This window comes from Mesoplodon densirostris, chromosome 16 (assembly GCF_025265405.1).
Source record: "Mesoplodon densirostris isolate mMesDen1 chromosome 16, mMesDen1 primary haplotype, whole genome shotgun sequence".
Taxonomy (NCBI): domain Eukaryota; kingdom Metazoa; phylum Chordata; class Mammalia; order Artiodactyla; family Ziphiidae; genus Mesoplodon; species Mesoplodon densirostris.
In genome coordinates this window covers 73484622-73501702 of record NC_082676.1, presented here as the reverse complement: position 1 = coordinate 73501702, position 17081 = coordinate 73484622, and positions in this window count along the sequence as shown.

The following is a 17081-nucleotide window of genomic DNA, read 5'->3' as shown; positions in this document are numbered from 1 at the left end:
AGCCTGATTCCGTCAGCTCCGTTTTTCTTTCTCAAGATTGCTTTGGCTATTTGGAGTCTTTTGTGGTTCCATACAAATTGTGAAATTTTTTGTTCTAGTTCTGTGAAAAATGTCAATGGTAGTTTAACAGGGATTGCATTGACTCTGTAGATTGCTTTGGGTAGTAGAGTCATTTTCACAATGTTGATTCTTCCAATCCAAGAACATGGTATAGCTCTCCATCTGTTTTTATCATCTTTAATTTCTTTCATCAGTGTCTTATAGTTTTCTGCATACAGGTCTTTTGTCTCCTTAGGTAGGTTTATTCCTAAATATTTTATTCTTTTTGTTGCAGTGGTAAATGGGAGTGTTTCCTTAATTTCTCTTTCAGATTGTTCATCATTAGTTTATAGGAATGCAAGAGATTTCTGTTCATTAATTTTGTATCCTGCTAATTTACCAAATTCATTGATTAGCTCTAGTAGTTTTCTAATAGCATCTTTAGGATTCTCTATGTATAGAATCATATCATCTGCAAACAGTGACAGCGTTACTTCTTTTTTTCCAATTTGGATTCCTTTTATTTATTTTTCTTCTCTGATTGCTGTGGCTAAAACTTCCAAAACTATGTTGAATAATAGTGGTGAGAGTGGACAATCTTGTCTTCTTCCTGATCTTAGAGGAAAAGGTTTCAGTTTTTCACCATTGAGGATGGAGTTGGCTGTGTGTTTGTCATATATGGCCTTTATTATGTTGAGGTAAGTTTCCTTTATGCCTACTTTATGGAGGGTTTTTATCATAAATTTGTGTTGAATTTTGTCAAAATCTTCTTCTGCATCTATTGAGATGATCATATGGTTTTTCTCCTTCAATTTGTTAATAGGGTTTATCACATTGATTGATTTGCATATACTGAAGAATCCTTGCATTCCTGGAATAAACCCCACTTGATCATGGTGTATGATCCTTTTAAAGCATAGCAGCATTACTGACAACAGTCAAGACATGGAAACAATGCAAGTGCCCACCAATAGATGAATGGATAAAGAAGATGTGGTGTATGTATACAAGGGAGTATTCCTCAGCCATAGGAAAAAAAAATGAAATTCTGCCATTTGCAACAACATGGACAGATTTAGAGGGTATTATACTGAGTGAAATAAGTCAGACAGAGAATGACAGATACTATATGTTATCATATATATGTGGAATCTAAAAAATAAAACAAATGAATGCATATAAAAAAATAGAAACAGACTCACAGATATAGAAAACAAACTAGTGGAAGGAGGAGGGGCAAGATAGGGGTACAGGGTTAAGTGATACAAACTACTATGTAGTTTGATTTCTATGTATAAAATAGAAATCAACAAGGATATATTGTATAACATGGGGAATTATAGCCATATAACTTTAAAGGGAGTATAATCTATAAAAATATTGAATCACTATGCTGTACTCCTGAAACTAATATAATATTGTAGAAAAATAAAAAAAGTTAAAGAATTTATCAGGTTTCACAGACCATGCTAAGCAGAGCATTCCTAAACCTCTGCAGCCGCTTTTTTGTGGTTATTCTAGATCTGGGGTTCTAGAATTCCATGGAGGAGTTCGCTAGAAGGAATGAGGACAGAGGAAAAAGCAACTCTGTAGATCACAGGATCCCTGGATGTGTCTCTCTGTGATAACACTTTGATAACAATTGGTGTTTGAGTTCAATCGAGAATGCCTTACTCTTTATCCTTATTGCTAAACCTTCTTTCTCAGTGTAAACAGGATCTATCTGCCAGTGTTCTTTTTCCATCTGAGGTAAAAATATTCCAATTGTGACATAACCATTAGTTGCTGAGGGAAGGATTAGTTATCACAAATAAAGGCTTATCGCTCTTGGAATGAAATGATGGAGCAAATGAAAGCACAAGGAACAAAATGCTCGTTTCTTTCATAAATTCTTAGCCTTCCATGTGGAGTGCAATAAAGATGACCTATGGAGAATCAGGCTTCAGTTCAAGTTCTCTGGGAGAGGTTAGAAAAGTAGCAGATTAACCTGCCTGATACCTTATCAGTCAGTTTTGAGTAATCAACTAAGTTAACATTCTTGCCTTCCACAAATCATTAAATCATACACCATGGTCCCAGAAATCTCCTACTTCCTCCAGCAAAGGTATGGCTGGAATGTGAGGAAATGTCAGATTAGGACTTTTCCCAACAAAAGAAAGTTAGTGATTCCCTTGGAACTTTAACCCTTTTTAATCTGAGTAAAGGCCATCCCAGTTAAACCAGGAAGGTGAATTGTTCACAATCTATGGCACTGTTTGGTGGGTTAAATTGAGACCTAATGGAATTGCACCGAGTTCTAAAAGGAACAATGGTGCACACAATGCCAACAACTTTATGACCCCAGAATGTCACACACACAAACACATGATACAGGACATGAAAGTGTGTTAAGCTTGAGTCCATTCTTCGTGGTTTCAATTAAGAATAGCAAGAGGGATTGGCTTGTAAATAATCAATTTCCCCCTTTCCTCTCCTCTCTTACCAAGATCCTGCTTTTTAGGGACTGCACTGATGATATAAACTTTAACTCTTGCCTCAACTTCTCCACACTTCTGAGAAATTCAACACAAAGAATGGAGATACCAAAACCTATTAAAAATAGCACAAACAGCAGCAACAGCAAATGAAGAATTATCATACTGTGCCCAGGCAAACTAGTCAAAATGACTCCATTCTCTATTCTTCCACAATCAGCTCAGCTTGGGATATATAAAACAGACTCATAAGTTCTGGCTGAATATTTAAATATTTCCCTATTCACTGAGTCATTCAGTATAAATCTTCTACTTGTAAAAAAAAATGTATGGGTATCAGAATTACATACAAAACCACGCAGCTTTGTGCTCTTTTATGCTAGGGAACAGAGCTATAGAGTCTACACTCAGGCTTGAGTTCTTGTTCCACACACCAGCAGAGTTTGGAATGGCTCTCCCAGGAGATTTCCATCTCCCTGGCATGCTGTGGTTAGGAGAGATTTGATTAAAATTAGTACCAAGGGCAACTTTGAAAGGAAGACAAATAATGAAGTACAATTGAAGATGGTGGACTTTTTGCAAATAGGAACTATGTCTTATTTATCTTTTTGTCTCTTTTCAGATGATAGCCAAAAGTCTGGCATAAAACCACCTTTAGGGTCTTATTGACAGGGATGGGCTCTTCTTCTACTTTCGCCGGGCAGTGGGTGCATGAGCTGGTGGTATGAGCAGTAGCAGCTGGTTGAGATGTGACGTCACCAGCATCCAGCCCACAGAGCCACGCACACCAGTTCTGACCAAGATGGATGGCCTATTAGAAGCCTCATCAGCAGCAGACAGGGAGATGAATGGATTGGCCTCCTTAAGCACAAGGCGGTCTATACTGAGGGCTTCTGCCTTTATACTCTTCATTTTGCCAGTCTTCTCCTCAGAGAGCTGTACTTTGGGAACTCTGGTGTTTCATTCTAAACCACAAAGACTACAATGTTGGTGCTTCCTGCCTAAATCTCCCACTTCCAAACCTCAGTTCGTACTTTTAAGAGGTTACAGTTGTGAACCCTGCCTGAGTGTCCTAGGGCCATTCAGATACTGTGTAGTTATCTATAGCTGTGGGTCACATATCACCTCAGTACACAGTGGCTTCAAACAGCCATCATTTTATTGCCCATGATTCTGTGTGTCAGGAATTCAGGCAGAGCTGAGTGGTACAGCGTATCTCTGCTTCCTGTGGGGTTGGCCAGACTCCTTCGTGCAGCTATACTCATCTGTCAGCTGGGCTGGGCTGGGCTGGAAGATCCAAAATGGCCCCAGTGCTGACTGTTTGCTAGAGCACGTTGGTTCTCCTACTTGTGGCCTCTCCTCAAGAGACCTCCATGTGGTCTCTCATCCTCCAGGGTCTCTCTCTCCAGCAGGACAGCCTGGGCTTTTCAAGGTGGTGTTGCAGAATTCCGAAAGTTAAAGCAAAAGTTATAAGGTTTCTTAAGGCTTGAGTCTGGACGTCCCAGAATGTTCCCTTCTATGGCATTCAAGTGGTCAGAGCAAATCCCTAGGTTGGCCCATATTCAAAGGGTGAGGAAGTTGGCTCCCCCTCTTGATGGGAGAGGCAGCATGAATGTGCAGACTTGGGGACATGGAATGTCACCTCAATAGACAGTCTACCAAAGACCCTTGTGGTTTGGACTGCTGGCAACAGCTGCTTCTCTTGCCGGGCTGGTATGTAAGGTGGCCCTTCAATTCTTGCCCCATCTAATCACTGTATCTCTCTTCACCAGACCAGGCACCTAATATACCTCCGCCAGCTTAGCCCACTCTTGGTGTGGCCTGAGGCCTACCCTGGGTGTACTTGCTCCTGGCACAGTCCCTTTTCCTGTGGTGGGCAGGGAGATTGGAGCTTCTGCCTTCCAAAGGCATCCAGACCATTTCCTAAGAGAACTGTGTTGGGGAGTGAACCCCACTCTCCCTCCCTATCTCCAGCCCTGATCTGCAATCTGGGTCACCCTGCAACATTTGCATGGGCCTGGACAATTGGGTCCTTCCTAAACTAACTCTCTCAACTCCAAGTTTAAGTTTCCTTTTTACCTGCTCTCTGTATCCCTGCCCAGTTCCAGGATTTACAGTGTTAGCCTGTATTACCTATCCTTTCCCTAAAGCCTGTTTCCTGGTTAAAACATCTATGTGGCATGATGTGTGGGGTGGAAAATGAGAAATGGAAACTGATTAGAATGTATGGGTTCAGCCCCACCTTGACACTGACCCTTTGCTCCTGCCCCCTTCCCCTTCAACCTTAGGCCAAATTCCAAGAAATGATCTTTGCTCTCTATTGAGAAGGGCTGTGATCAACATATGCCTTAGGATGCTTTTTTCGTTCACACGAGTGGACAAAAGGTCACATACTTTGTATGCAACTTAAGACTTCGGTTGAGCAGTTGTGATTATATGAGGATTACAGGACAATAAAAACTCAGGATGTGACATCTAGAACACAATTAAATATTATCTGAAAATAAATGCCTAATCTGTATGTAGAGACAAATTTATACTGCATGTAAACTTCACTTGACGTTTGCTCAAATACACATGATTCCTCTACACTAGTTCACATGACACAGTGGTTCCTAAGGGTCACAGACCATGTTAAAATATATAGTGAAAGGAGGATAAGTTATCCTTCCAGAAAAAAATGCACAAGTGTGTAACATTTTGCATTCATTTCAAGACATTTGCCAATCCCCCAAGTTTTATCAACCATGAACTTCTTGAAAGGAGATGTAATGGGATGTGGCCTTTTGGAAAATCTCAAAGAAGATGAAAATCAACTTAGAATAATTTTATTGGGACTTATGTGGTCAGGATACACGTATCCTCCTCCAGCATTATTTTTTAATTGTCTCATGTGGACCTTATTACATAGGTGACCTCCTGCCCTTTGGTCATCTCTGCCTTTCTTTTGAAAGATCTGGTGGAAGTATCCTGTAATAACCATGCAAGCTTTCAGGCCAGTGCCCCATCCTTGCAGGGGGAAAAGACGCCTTCTTAATCTATGCCTCACATGCATCATAGTTCTGAGCTTTATAAGAGGGAGATCCTCTCCTGGAGGGTTTTAGTGACTCTCCAATGTTCACGTGAACATAATAAGCTGAAATTACCAGCTACTATACATCCTGTCTATAGTCCAAAGAGATACACAATCTTCTAGAGGAACAGAAACAAATCTGCCAAAGGTCATGTGTAGTCTGGGTATTTCTGAAGCCAGGAATGAAGTCTATTTTGATGGATAATGTGTGCAGGTGCTCTGCTCTTAAAGATTTACTATTTCTAAGAAGGTCTAAGTAAAGTCATGAAATGTAACCTGAGAGTTGAATCTGAAGGCAATCGAGATTTCCCAAGCATAGCTCAGCACCTCTTCTTACGTATATAGTTCAAGTGCAATGTCTAGTCCAATAGAAATCCAATTGCTTAGGTGGTCTTCACACTACACATTTTACAAATTTGTCTCATTTCTAAATTATCACTGGTTTGGTCCTGACTATGAAGAGGAAAATGAAATAATGTAATAACACCCTGGGCAAGTAGACTGCATTTTATCAGCGATCTCAAAGCACCTCATAAGCATTAATTACTTCTCCAAAGATGCTGGGAGGGAGATATGGCTATGACCACCATGCGGATGAGGAAGCAGATGCTGGGTCAGGGATCAGTGACTTATAATAAACCAGCCTATCTTGATCAGGTCTGCATCAGGAAGGAGGAAAAATGGCCAGCTCTAAGACAGAGCATTTAAGCTACTTGCCCAGCTTTGCTCATCAGTTGCCAGTCAACGCTGCCCTGGCCCCATCCATCATCACCAGGATGATGATCACTATCACCATCCTTAGTCTCATCACCAGATGATATAAGCACCTCACGGAAGCAGATAGCTTCCCAGCTGAACTTTATAAGCTGAACTTCCTGCAAACCAAATAAAAAGGAATCAGGGGAGAACTGAGTAAAATACATTTTTCAGGTCTTCCTGAGGATTCAGTTTAAGAATTGAATTGAGGATTCAATTTAAGGATTGAATTGAGAATTCAATTTAATTCAACCATCTGAGTTGTAAATACCAGAGTACAATCAAACCCACTGTAGCCCTTGAGGATTCATTTTTGAGTGAGTTGCTCTTCCTGTGGGCACTAATGAGAAGATGCGCTCTGACCCCATAACATTCCAATACATTGGGTGAAATGCAGCTAATTTTAGCCTTTCTAGTTGCACCTTCCACACCATAGACTGGGTAAGGTTAAGAAAGTAACTTCTGTTCATAGAGATGTTTGCTATAGTTTGCCCCCTTTTCTCCTTCATCCTCATTAATCCTCTAGTTTTCCAAACTTTCTCAGTACACACACTCGGGCCTCAGCCCGAGATCAACATCAGAGCAAGAACAAGGCCACATCAATGCTCATAAAGACTATTTTATCAGGGAAAATTCCAGAAGCTCCCTAACCTATCAGAGCCCCTCAGTGGACAACAATCCCACTTTTTGATATTAATATTGATAAAACAAAAAGGATATATTATTCTGGATATTTCTGTTTCCTGCACTTCTTCGCCTTCTCCAAAATAGGCAATAAGCAAGAGATTAGACTGTAAACAATGATAGCCACTGTGGAATGAAGTGTGGACTACAAAATAAAATCATGATAACTTAGTTCCATGTCGTGTCACTAGAGAGAAAGGTTATACACACCTGGGGGAAAAAGAATCTTTTTTCCATTGACCCACTCAAAACAAGTTGTAACTCCACCAGGGCTGGATATTTCACCACTAGGGTATCATGCTCTGGAATGTAGGAATTAGAGGAAGGGGCCAGAGGAAATATTAAAATAGCCCTAACGGGTGGTCAAGACTGGTTCACAGATCTGCTGCACTGTGTAACCCACAGCCCTCTGGGAGCTGTAGCAGCAATGTGTTTTACTTTTCTATTTTGAGCCTGTGAGTCACATTACAAATATTGACTTCTATTTCTCTATTAGCATCAGATTTTTTCTTGAATCCTCCAAATTGACTTTGACTATAACTTTGGTTAATATTAAACCTCTTGGGTCAACACACTTTTATAGCTATGAGCTGCTCCAACCACATGGAGTGGGGATTGGCAAAGAAGCCTTACAACCAGGAGCAGGACACAGAGAAGCCTCCTTGCAGGCAGCCCCCAACCCATCTCCCATCCACAAACTACCCCAAACACTCCTGCCAGATTCATCTTCCCAAAGCACTGGTGGGATCATGGTTTCCTGGCATAAATGTCTTCCGCGACACCCCTTTGCCAAGGGCACTCAAGAGTATGGAAAGACTTCACCCTGGCAAACCCCAAAGACTTTGCCAAGCACATCACCCCCACACACAAACGTAATCTCTTCCTTGCTTTAATCTTCCAAGAACTTTGGGGCTTTCTTAAGACACAGAAGTAAACTTGCACAAGAGTAAGTTCTCACTCAGTTCCTCCTGCCTTCTCCACTGTAGGCTCTGACGTACTCATCTTTGGACTCTCTACACACCTAGCTCCAGAGCTAAGCACATGGGAGATGATGCATAGACATTTACTAGGCTGAATTCTGTCTCGAGGGTTATTTATTTCCTTTAGGCACATGATTGATAGTCACGTGAAGTAGTTAAAATAGCCACACTGCAAGGTGGGTGTAGCAATATGTCTCAGGGAAAATTGGGTGGTTTTTGTTAATGTCCAGCTAAAATAACATGTATTAGCATTATTTTTCACCTTATCTGGCCTAGTAAAAGAAATTACAGCCAAATTTGCAATAAACAAAAAAAATATAAGTCAGAGAGAGAACAATAAAAGTAGAAACCCACAGGGAACACAGCATCCTTTCTAGGATGAGGTAGTTTTGGGGATACACTCAAGAAGAGAAGGGCATGAGATGTGTTTTCCCTTGCCTTTGCATATGTTCAGGTGGGTGATTGATTGTAAGGAGAAAACAATGGGAAAGCAGCAGGAGGAAGCAGGAAGCAGGAAGAACAGGAAAAATGTGAAATTTAAAAGAAATTAAAAATGAAAAACTAGGTATCTCACACAGAAGAAAAGGAATCCCTTGACAACATACATTGAATCTGACCTCTCTCCTTTCCTGAACTGAAAATAACCAGATAAAGTCCAGTCCCTTTGTTTGCAGAGGAGGAAGTGGAGGGCAAGGGAGGCCAAATTATTTCACTTCCTAATAGTACAGGACTTTAACTGAAGGTGATTATCTTGGCTGTGACGGCTGAGCATCCTAATTAAGTTTGTTAAAAAAAATAATTGGGCACCTGTGTTGCTGATGGAGCCCCTTTAGCCTACAGGTGTTTATCTTGTCCCTCCCTACTCAACATCAGGCAATGCCATAGGTGCTGATGATGTAGGAAGGAATTTTTGATTTTGTCAAAATACATCCGAAGTTTTAGATATGCCCTGTCTATGCTAAAGAGCTGAAGAAAAAGCTGATCAATTCTAAAAGTTGGTTTGTATATAGTGTTCTCAGCAATGTTGGGCAAGATCCCTAAGTTCTAAAGGTTTGAGAAATTTTCTAAAGGTTTGATAATCTTTAACTCAAATATTATTGCCTATGTCCAATCATTAATTTTCATTTGCACAAATGTGGCTGTGGTTGAAGAGAAGGTGAGGAGGGATTTTCCATCAATGGCTGGCATACTGACCTCTTTGGCAGGTGCAGGCAACCTTTGCGTTCATGGACCACTCCCCACCCATCCAGTCCTCTAGGGCTTCTGCAATAAAAACAATGGACACTGTTCAATTTGGACCTTCCATCATCTGCTTTTTATCAACCTCACTTTTTTGAAAACTTAATACCTGTTTGGTTTTAGAAAAATAAAGGGAGCAGGAAGCTATTTGACAGTCAACCTTTCTGGAAAGTCTAGGAGTGATTTGTGAGCTTCCTTATGGTTTGTAGTAATGGACAAACAAGGGACATATATTTCCATTTTATCATATCCCCATGGATACTAAAGTCCATATTTTCCTGTTGCTAAAACTTAATGAAAAAGAAAAAGAAAAAAAAACTAAAAAAATCCCTCAAAAGGAAAGCAGCAACATGTCTTTTATGACTCATTTTTGATGTCAATAGGAAGATTTGTTTCCTCAGAAGGTGCACTTTAAAAAAGAAAAACAACTGAAAATTCTAAAACAAAATGATGCAAATCTTGCCACACATTTTAAGAGCAAGAGAATATCATTATAAGACCCAGAGAAAGTGTTGCTCACAGAAATAAATTCATTCATTCACGTGTACATTCTCACTTATTCCTTCTTTCTCTCAAAGCAAATAACTGTACCATTTTCTTTTTGAAATAGGCATGTGTGGTAGATTTGTGATAAAACTGAAAACTGAATCTTCACTTAAGTTTGTCTGAAATCTAGTCTGAAGTGTGAATAGACCTGTCTATCAGGAATTAGCAAATCTTTCTAGAAAGAGTTCACCTTTCTTCAGAAATTCAACAAGGTGCATATCAACTTAGTCTGTTAATACATAGTCCGTGGGCCAATACCCAATACAATTTCGATCAGTTTTAAATAATATCAACCACAACAGTAATAGTTAATGTTCAGTGGGTGTTTACTAAGTGCCAAGCACTATGTTAGTACTTTATATGTGTGTTTCGTTGACTCCTCACATGATCTCCCTGGGCATAAATCATGAGCTTTCATCATTTTACAGATAAGAAAATAATGTTTCCTGGGTGTTGATTCACAGTGGAGTGGGTGGCAGGCCAAATTTAGAGGTCAAAAATAAAGTCTGAATCCTTAGAAAAGAAACTTTTAGTGGCCTAATTGGATTATAATTTACTTTGCTTCCCAGTGCTCAAAAGAGAAAGACAGAAGGAGGTGAGTTCAGGGAGTTGTGATGACCAGCTCTGAAGTCTACTGAGAAAGCCAGACGTAAGATCATCCTGAGGACAGGCCTCCCTCCAGGTCTCCCCCCTCACCACTGCACCCCCAGCACAAGGCATGTGCCTGGCATTCGGTGTCTTCAATATACATTTACTGTATGGAGGAAAGTTTGCCTCTCTCCTGCATGTTAAGGTGATTTCTGGAAGATTCAAAGCCTCTGCTCCTAACCGCAGATGTCCCTCAAAATGAGGGGAAGAGAGAGAGACTGAGAGAAGAGGAAGAGCTTGAGAAGTCCTGGGCTCGATGACCAGCCCCTCTGCTTAACTGGTTCCTGCTCTGGAGTCTTAAAGAGCTGTGAGCGTTCAAGGCAGCTCCAGGTGATGGGATGTTCTCCCTCTAGGCTCAGGCCATCTATCTACTAACGCCTGCTGTTTCAAGGCTGTCGAAAAGCCTTGACAACTTCTCACTTCCAAGCACTAAATAGAGTGTGATTAGCCCATGATCTATGTAGGATTAAATGTTTGGCTTCCCTTTCCTGATTTCTCTCCGCTCAGGAGATCCACAGGCCAAAAATACACTCTCCCTGCTGCCGACCAGTCTGCAGAGCCCGTCATGGTTGCTGTCCTCTGAGTGCCCTTCCCATTTTTGACCCCTTTGGCTATCAGAAGTTTCTTTCCTGTTGAGCTTTCTAACCCATCAGCGATCATGGGAAAAAGGGCCAGCGAGCAGCTGTGTCCCTCGTGCATCCTGCATACTCCCCACGACCTTAAGCTCCCATCTCACATATGAGCCAGGCTCCTGCCTCCTTTTGCCCTCCTGCACCCATCACCCTGTTCCTAAGAGAACACACACCCTCTGGTTTCCCAGGGTCCCTCCTAGGGCTGCCCACTGGACACAAAGCATCCCTTAAATCAAGCCTTTTTCCAGAAATAGAGACACAGATGTAGAGAACAAACGTATGGACACTAAGCGGGGAAAGTGGCGGTGGGTGGTGGTGGTGGGATGAATTGAGAGATTGGGATTGACATATATACACTAATATGTATAAAATAGATAACTAATAAGAACCTGCTGTGTAAAAAATAAAACAAAATTCAAAAAAAAAATCAAGCCTTTTTCCACTTTACATCACAAGCGCATTTCATCTAAAGAGAGTATGACCATCCAGTGTGCCTTTTCTAGATCCTGTTTTCCTGTTTTCAGATATGGGACCACAGATGCTAACTGATCAGATGGGAGCATGTGTGCTAATCGGATATTTGTCTTTTAGGCAACTTTGCCTTATCTCGGTGTGAAGCACAAATTTCCAAAGGGTCTTCAAGACCTAACGTCATCGTGGGCACTTTGACACTGTGAAAAGTCACGATCTAAGGGTCTTTTGAATGCCTCCCAATCCCATCAGCAAGTGAGGGTGAGTGCTCTGAACTCTGACTGTATCTCCTGCAACCTCGGACTTCACTGCTCCCTCTCTGCACTTAGATGCCTGGCCTCCCTGTGGCCCTCAGTGACGACTTGATAAACCATGGACCTCAATTATTAAGTGTGGAGAAGAAACAATATTAAACCTGACTCTCCATTCCCAGTTGAGCTATCATGTGTCTCTCAGTAATTTGGCAGGAAACTTTTAGTCACCCCATGTCCTTCCTATTACCCTGCAGTATGTCCTGATCCCTCCCAAGCAACCCCAGAAACTCAACTCCAGCTTTTCAAGAGTGAAACTGTTGGACACCTGTGCTGGTGGTTTTTGCGGGTCAGCACTTATCACCAACCGCCTTCCTTCTCCAGGAAGGATAATCACCTCGGGTCAAGAGGGTCATTCCTTCTATCACTAATCACTGTTGATTCCTGGGGAGCAGGGCTGTCCCTCCCTGAAAGGAAGCTGAGTCATCCCTGAGCAAAGAATTACTTTTGTGCTTTGCTTTATTTTAGGAAACTGAGTCTTAGAAGAGTCTAGATAGGGATTTGGAAAGGACATCTTCCTTATTGGCCAGCACAGTCTGCAGTTTCTAGAATACCTGGCTGCTGCATCATTAACCAAAAGATTGCCCAGGAAAAACTCCACTGACTATTTCAATAATCACAATAGCAGATCAGATATGTTTAGCCAACACTGTGTGACTCATACATCATCAGTATCATTTAATCCTTACAGCAACCCAATGCAGTAAGGACTGTTTAGTTCTATTCCAGAGGCAAAATATAGGGAAAGAGGAAGTAGTTTACTGGTAACTGTTAACAGCTGACTGTCCAGGCAAAAAAGCCCCAGCTTCTGTGGACTAAATCTTCACTTAAAGTACCAACCTGACGTCGGTGAATGCAGAGTTGAAAAGAGTTACACACGGTCAGATTTCTCAAGCGGCATCCAGCACACCCTGGACAGAGGGGTTAAATTACTCCTCAATGTATTTCTAACAAAGGGCAGATGGGCTCCCAAATCCACACTTTTAATCACTAATGAAGCATGGTCAGAACCAAGTAGAAAGGCTCTCTCTGATTTGTAGGTTGTTTGGAAGTTTTATCTTCATCAGGTAATTTCACAGATACTCACAATAGTATTTGTTGGCACAGGTGAAAAACAATGTCTTGATCGTCTTTGTCTTTCCTGTCGCTAAGATAACACCTGCCTGTTGCAGGCATCCACACATGCGTGTAGAATTCTACTGACTGGCATTAAAGGGGCATGGGATGCACTTTGGTGAAGTCCCCAGAAGACTGAGGGTTGGTATTCTGGGGAGGGGACGGGTGGGAGGGAAGAGGCCAGAGGCCCGTGTGGCTGGATGGAGGTTGGCAGAGCAGGGTGAGGGCTGTGGAGTAGGCCCTGGAGTAGACTTTCTCCATTTGTCTTTTCTCCAAGGCTGGTCCTGGCTCCTGTGCTCAGAACTCTAAGTGGAGAGTGGTTGGGGACACCCCACTGGTTGAGAACTAGTTTCCCTTCTTTGCTGCATGAGGCTACCAATGAGTCACTGCGGTCGGGCTTTCAAGTAAAGGTGGAGGCAGGAGAGGCTGGGCATCCTTCGCAGATCAATGTAAGCAGCTGCCTGAGGTATAAAGCAGGAGTGTGCGATGTCTCACTGTTTTGCATCCAAATCAAGGCATCAGATTGCAATTTCACTGCCTTCAAAATGCAGACTGTAAGACCCTGCCATGAGGTAACAGTTTAGCTGACCTGAGAGATGGAGGAGGCTGGTTGGGGTGCTAATGTCATATGTCAATGTGAAAACTAGTTAAGGTGTAAGCTGTGGGTGGACCAAAACCCTGGCATGATGGCTGGTTTAAAAAAGTGCTCATCTGGGCCAGACATAGCAGGTTTACATACATGACCTTATTTGACCTTCACCAAAGCCAAGTAGACAGTTTTATCCCCATTTCTCAAAGGAAAAAAACATCCTCTAAGCATATCCTCTGGCCTGGCAGGAAGCCCCTGCCCCCTGCGACGGGTTAACTGAAAAGACTTTGTACAGAAGTGTGGATGGAATAAAGCAGCAGAGCCATGGGCCTCCAGGGGCAGCAACAGGGGGAAACTTTGCTACTTCCAGACTCAGAGCAGACAGAAGGGAGCAGTGTAGCAGGAATCTGGTAAGGGCTGCAGCTATGGGAGCGAGGCTGCTTGACCGAGGTCACAGCCATTCCTGAGGAGCACAGACACTGGGAAAACCATGACCTGACCTGAAGGCAAATGGAGGATAAATCCCCCAACCTTCTTCTAGCATCGGCTGGATGCTAGGGGCAAAGGAAGTGGTCCCAGCCTCCTGGACACAGAGCAGGGCAAGGAAGAGCAGAGGATGCATCTGAGGGGACACAGAGAATAACCAGCACATCACGTGACTTTCCTGAGCTCGCAGAGGGAGTTTCTGCTGGCAGGGCAGAGAGAGAATACAACACCCCTGAACAGAAGAGAGACCCCAGGGCACAGAGAGATCAGAGTCTGTGTGGCCTTGGACAAGCCACATCAGTTACCTGGGCCTCGGTTTTGTCATCTCTAAAGTGGGACATTGGACTTAACCGTAAGACACTGCTCCTCAAACACTTACAATCCTTAGCCTTTCCCAAAAGATGCTGTGCCTACCAATGCCTTGCTGAAATTGGAGTTGATTTCTCTCCTGTCTTCTTTTCTCTCTGAATACAAAATGCTTAGGACACAAAAACATGAAACAACAAAACAACACCACATTGTGGAAGCTTCTAGGTCACCATTTGGCAGCCTGGGGAACAGAACTGGTGAGGCACAGAGAATCCCTGATTCCTCAGAGCAGCAACCGCAGCTACTACATGACTAAGAGATCCTGCCAGGGGCACCCAGCCGGAACCTTAATGTTTACTTCAGGGCACAGGGGCTTCACGGTGTCGGTAGGCCTGGCAATTCACGCAGGGCTGGTGGGTGAATGGTGGAAGGATCCAGATGCATAAACCCACACACAGCCATCACCACACTCCAAACCTGTACCACAATTCTGGCTATTTAGGACTTTAGGATGAGCATTGTGTGTGCCTGTGATTTGTTAATACGACAGAACCCACAGGGCAGCATGGACATACCTGAGGAGTGCCGGGAGCACCAGACATTCTTGTCTTCATTTAACTTCTAGGCAACCAAGCCATTTCACAAACTGAAATGTGCTGAACAAATTCAGGGAGATGAAAAATGCTGGTAAGACTTTTAGATGCAGTAGAAGCTAAGTCTATTCATATTTTAAAAGGAATTATTCATTACTGAAAATTCATGTAAATGATATAAAGTGATGACCCCGTGTCTGGAATGTGGTCGGACACCCAGCCTCTGGGGTTAATCCTCTGCCATTTACTTTCCTTTCAAAGGCAGGATAATTGACACTTTTATGATCCTTTTATTTACTGTAAGAGGACCAGTTGACAGACAGATGCCCCGTGGACCAAAACACGTCTGGATGCAGAGAACCTGCTTCTCTGAGGACTCTGGCTGTCCAGCCAGTCTGTCAACCTGTGGCCCACCTGAGGTCACCTGTAGGCAGTTCCTAAGCAGACAGATGGCCTCCCGTGTGCCTCTCCACCCGAGGCTGGTCTCTAGCCTTCGACCGTGCTTGACCCAGGTTCAAGGTATTAATGCCCCAGGAGCAACCCTTACCCCATAACGGAGGAGTGTTGGTGAAGAAATACCCCAGGTCTTTGCCCCCCATTAGGACAATTCTGAGGCATGACGCACAGCCTCTCAGAGGTTGCATGGTGGGACTAAACCTTGGTTGTTCATAAGGGTAACCACTTATCACCTCACCCTTCCTTGGTCTTCTTCCCTTCCCCTTCTCACCTCACTTCCCCGTGTGCTTCCTGAAATTACCTCCCAATAAACTGCCTGCATCCAAATTCTTGCCTAGTACCTGCTTTGGCAGAAGCCAAGCTAATATAATGTTTTTGTGCAAATTAGAGAAGGATGCCCTCTCCTCCAGTGTGTTGAACAAAACACAGGCTGCGTTCCAACACTTCTGCTCCCCCCATCCCCAGTGTCCTTTGTACAGTGAACAATCTGCACCACAGCACATGGGTCTCTGGTACCGCAGACCTCACAGGGTTACTGTAAAGACTGAGTAAGTTAAGTGTGAAGAAATGAATGTGGTAGTTTTCTTCCTCTGCTTCTGAAATTTTCTTTTGAAACACTGGTTTTCTTCATATTCTTTTATTACTTGTTTAAGTTTCTCTTAATTCCTGTCCTGTACACACTACAGCAAGTATTCCCCTACCTTTTAGCGGGCAGTGGGGGTAAGGGGTGGTTTGTTTTAAAAGATCACATATTACAGATAAGAAACAAGAGAGAGCTCAGGTCTTAGCTTTTTCTTTCCAACATCCAAGTATGATAAGTGAAAACCTGCTTGTGGCTGGGCTGAAGGTGGCCTGAGAAGTAGGTCAGATGGCTGGAAATGGTGCAGAAAAGCTGCTGAGAGAAAATGTTGCCTTGAGCCCAAAGCGATTCCTGCAGGATCGCCCCGAGAACCCAGCCCCCTGAAACTAAGGAGAGGGATCATCCTGGGACACGAAGATTTGCCTGCTCTGGGCTACCTGCTGGCCTACTTTACCCAGACTGATTCGTTAGTTCAGTGAAACAAATGGTTTGACTAATATTTTTTTTCCCTGAATCAACCACTTATTTGGGCGTCTTGCAAACACAGGCTTTCTGTGCAGTAAGATCAGGTAATGTCAGCTTAGCACTGGCAGACACACGCAGACTGGGCACAAAGAACATTTTGAGAGTAAGGGGAAGAAGGTAACTTAAAGTTGATGATTGTTTGGGAAAAGAAAAAGGTAATTAAGCGTTTATGACTTGACCTTGGGAAGGGAATGCACCGCTTACCCTGGGATGAACTGAAATGCACGGTTATTTGCGTATCTGTTTAAAACTTCAAAAGGTCTGAATCCTGTTAATAGGATGCTAGAGCATGTGTTCACTATTTATGTGGTTGTTTCAAAAGCGTGTGGGTGAAAGGCATATGTGCTTGGGGTCTGTCTCTACTAGGATTGCCTGACATGGATTCTCAAAAGCAGACAAGCAAGAGCTGGATGCGATCACTAGCTGGGTACCACACTCTGTACAGAGGGGAGATCCTGAAAGTGGCCTTCCCTGCGGGAGGTGCAGGGGGCGCCCGGGGTGGCATTGCTGAGTTCCAGCCACTCCTGAGCCTGTGAGGGCTGGCAGACAGGTGATGGTTGTGAGAGGGCTCAGA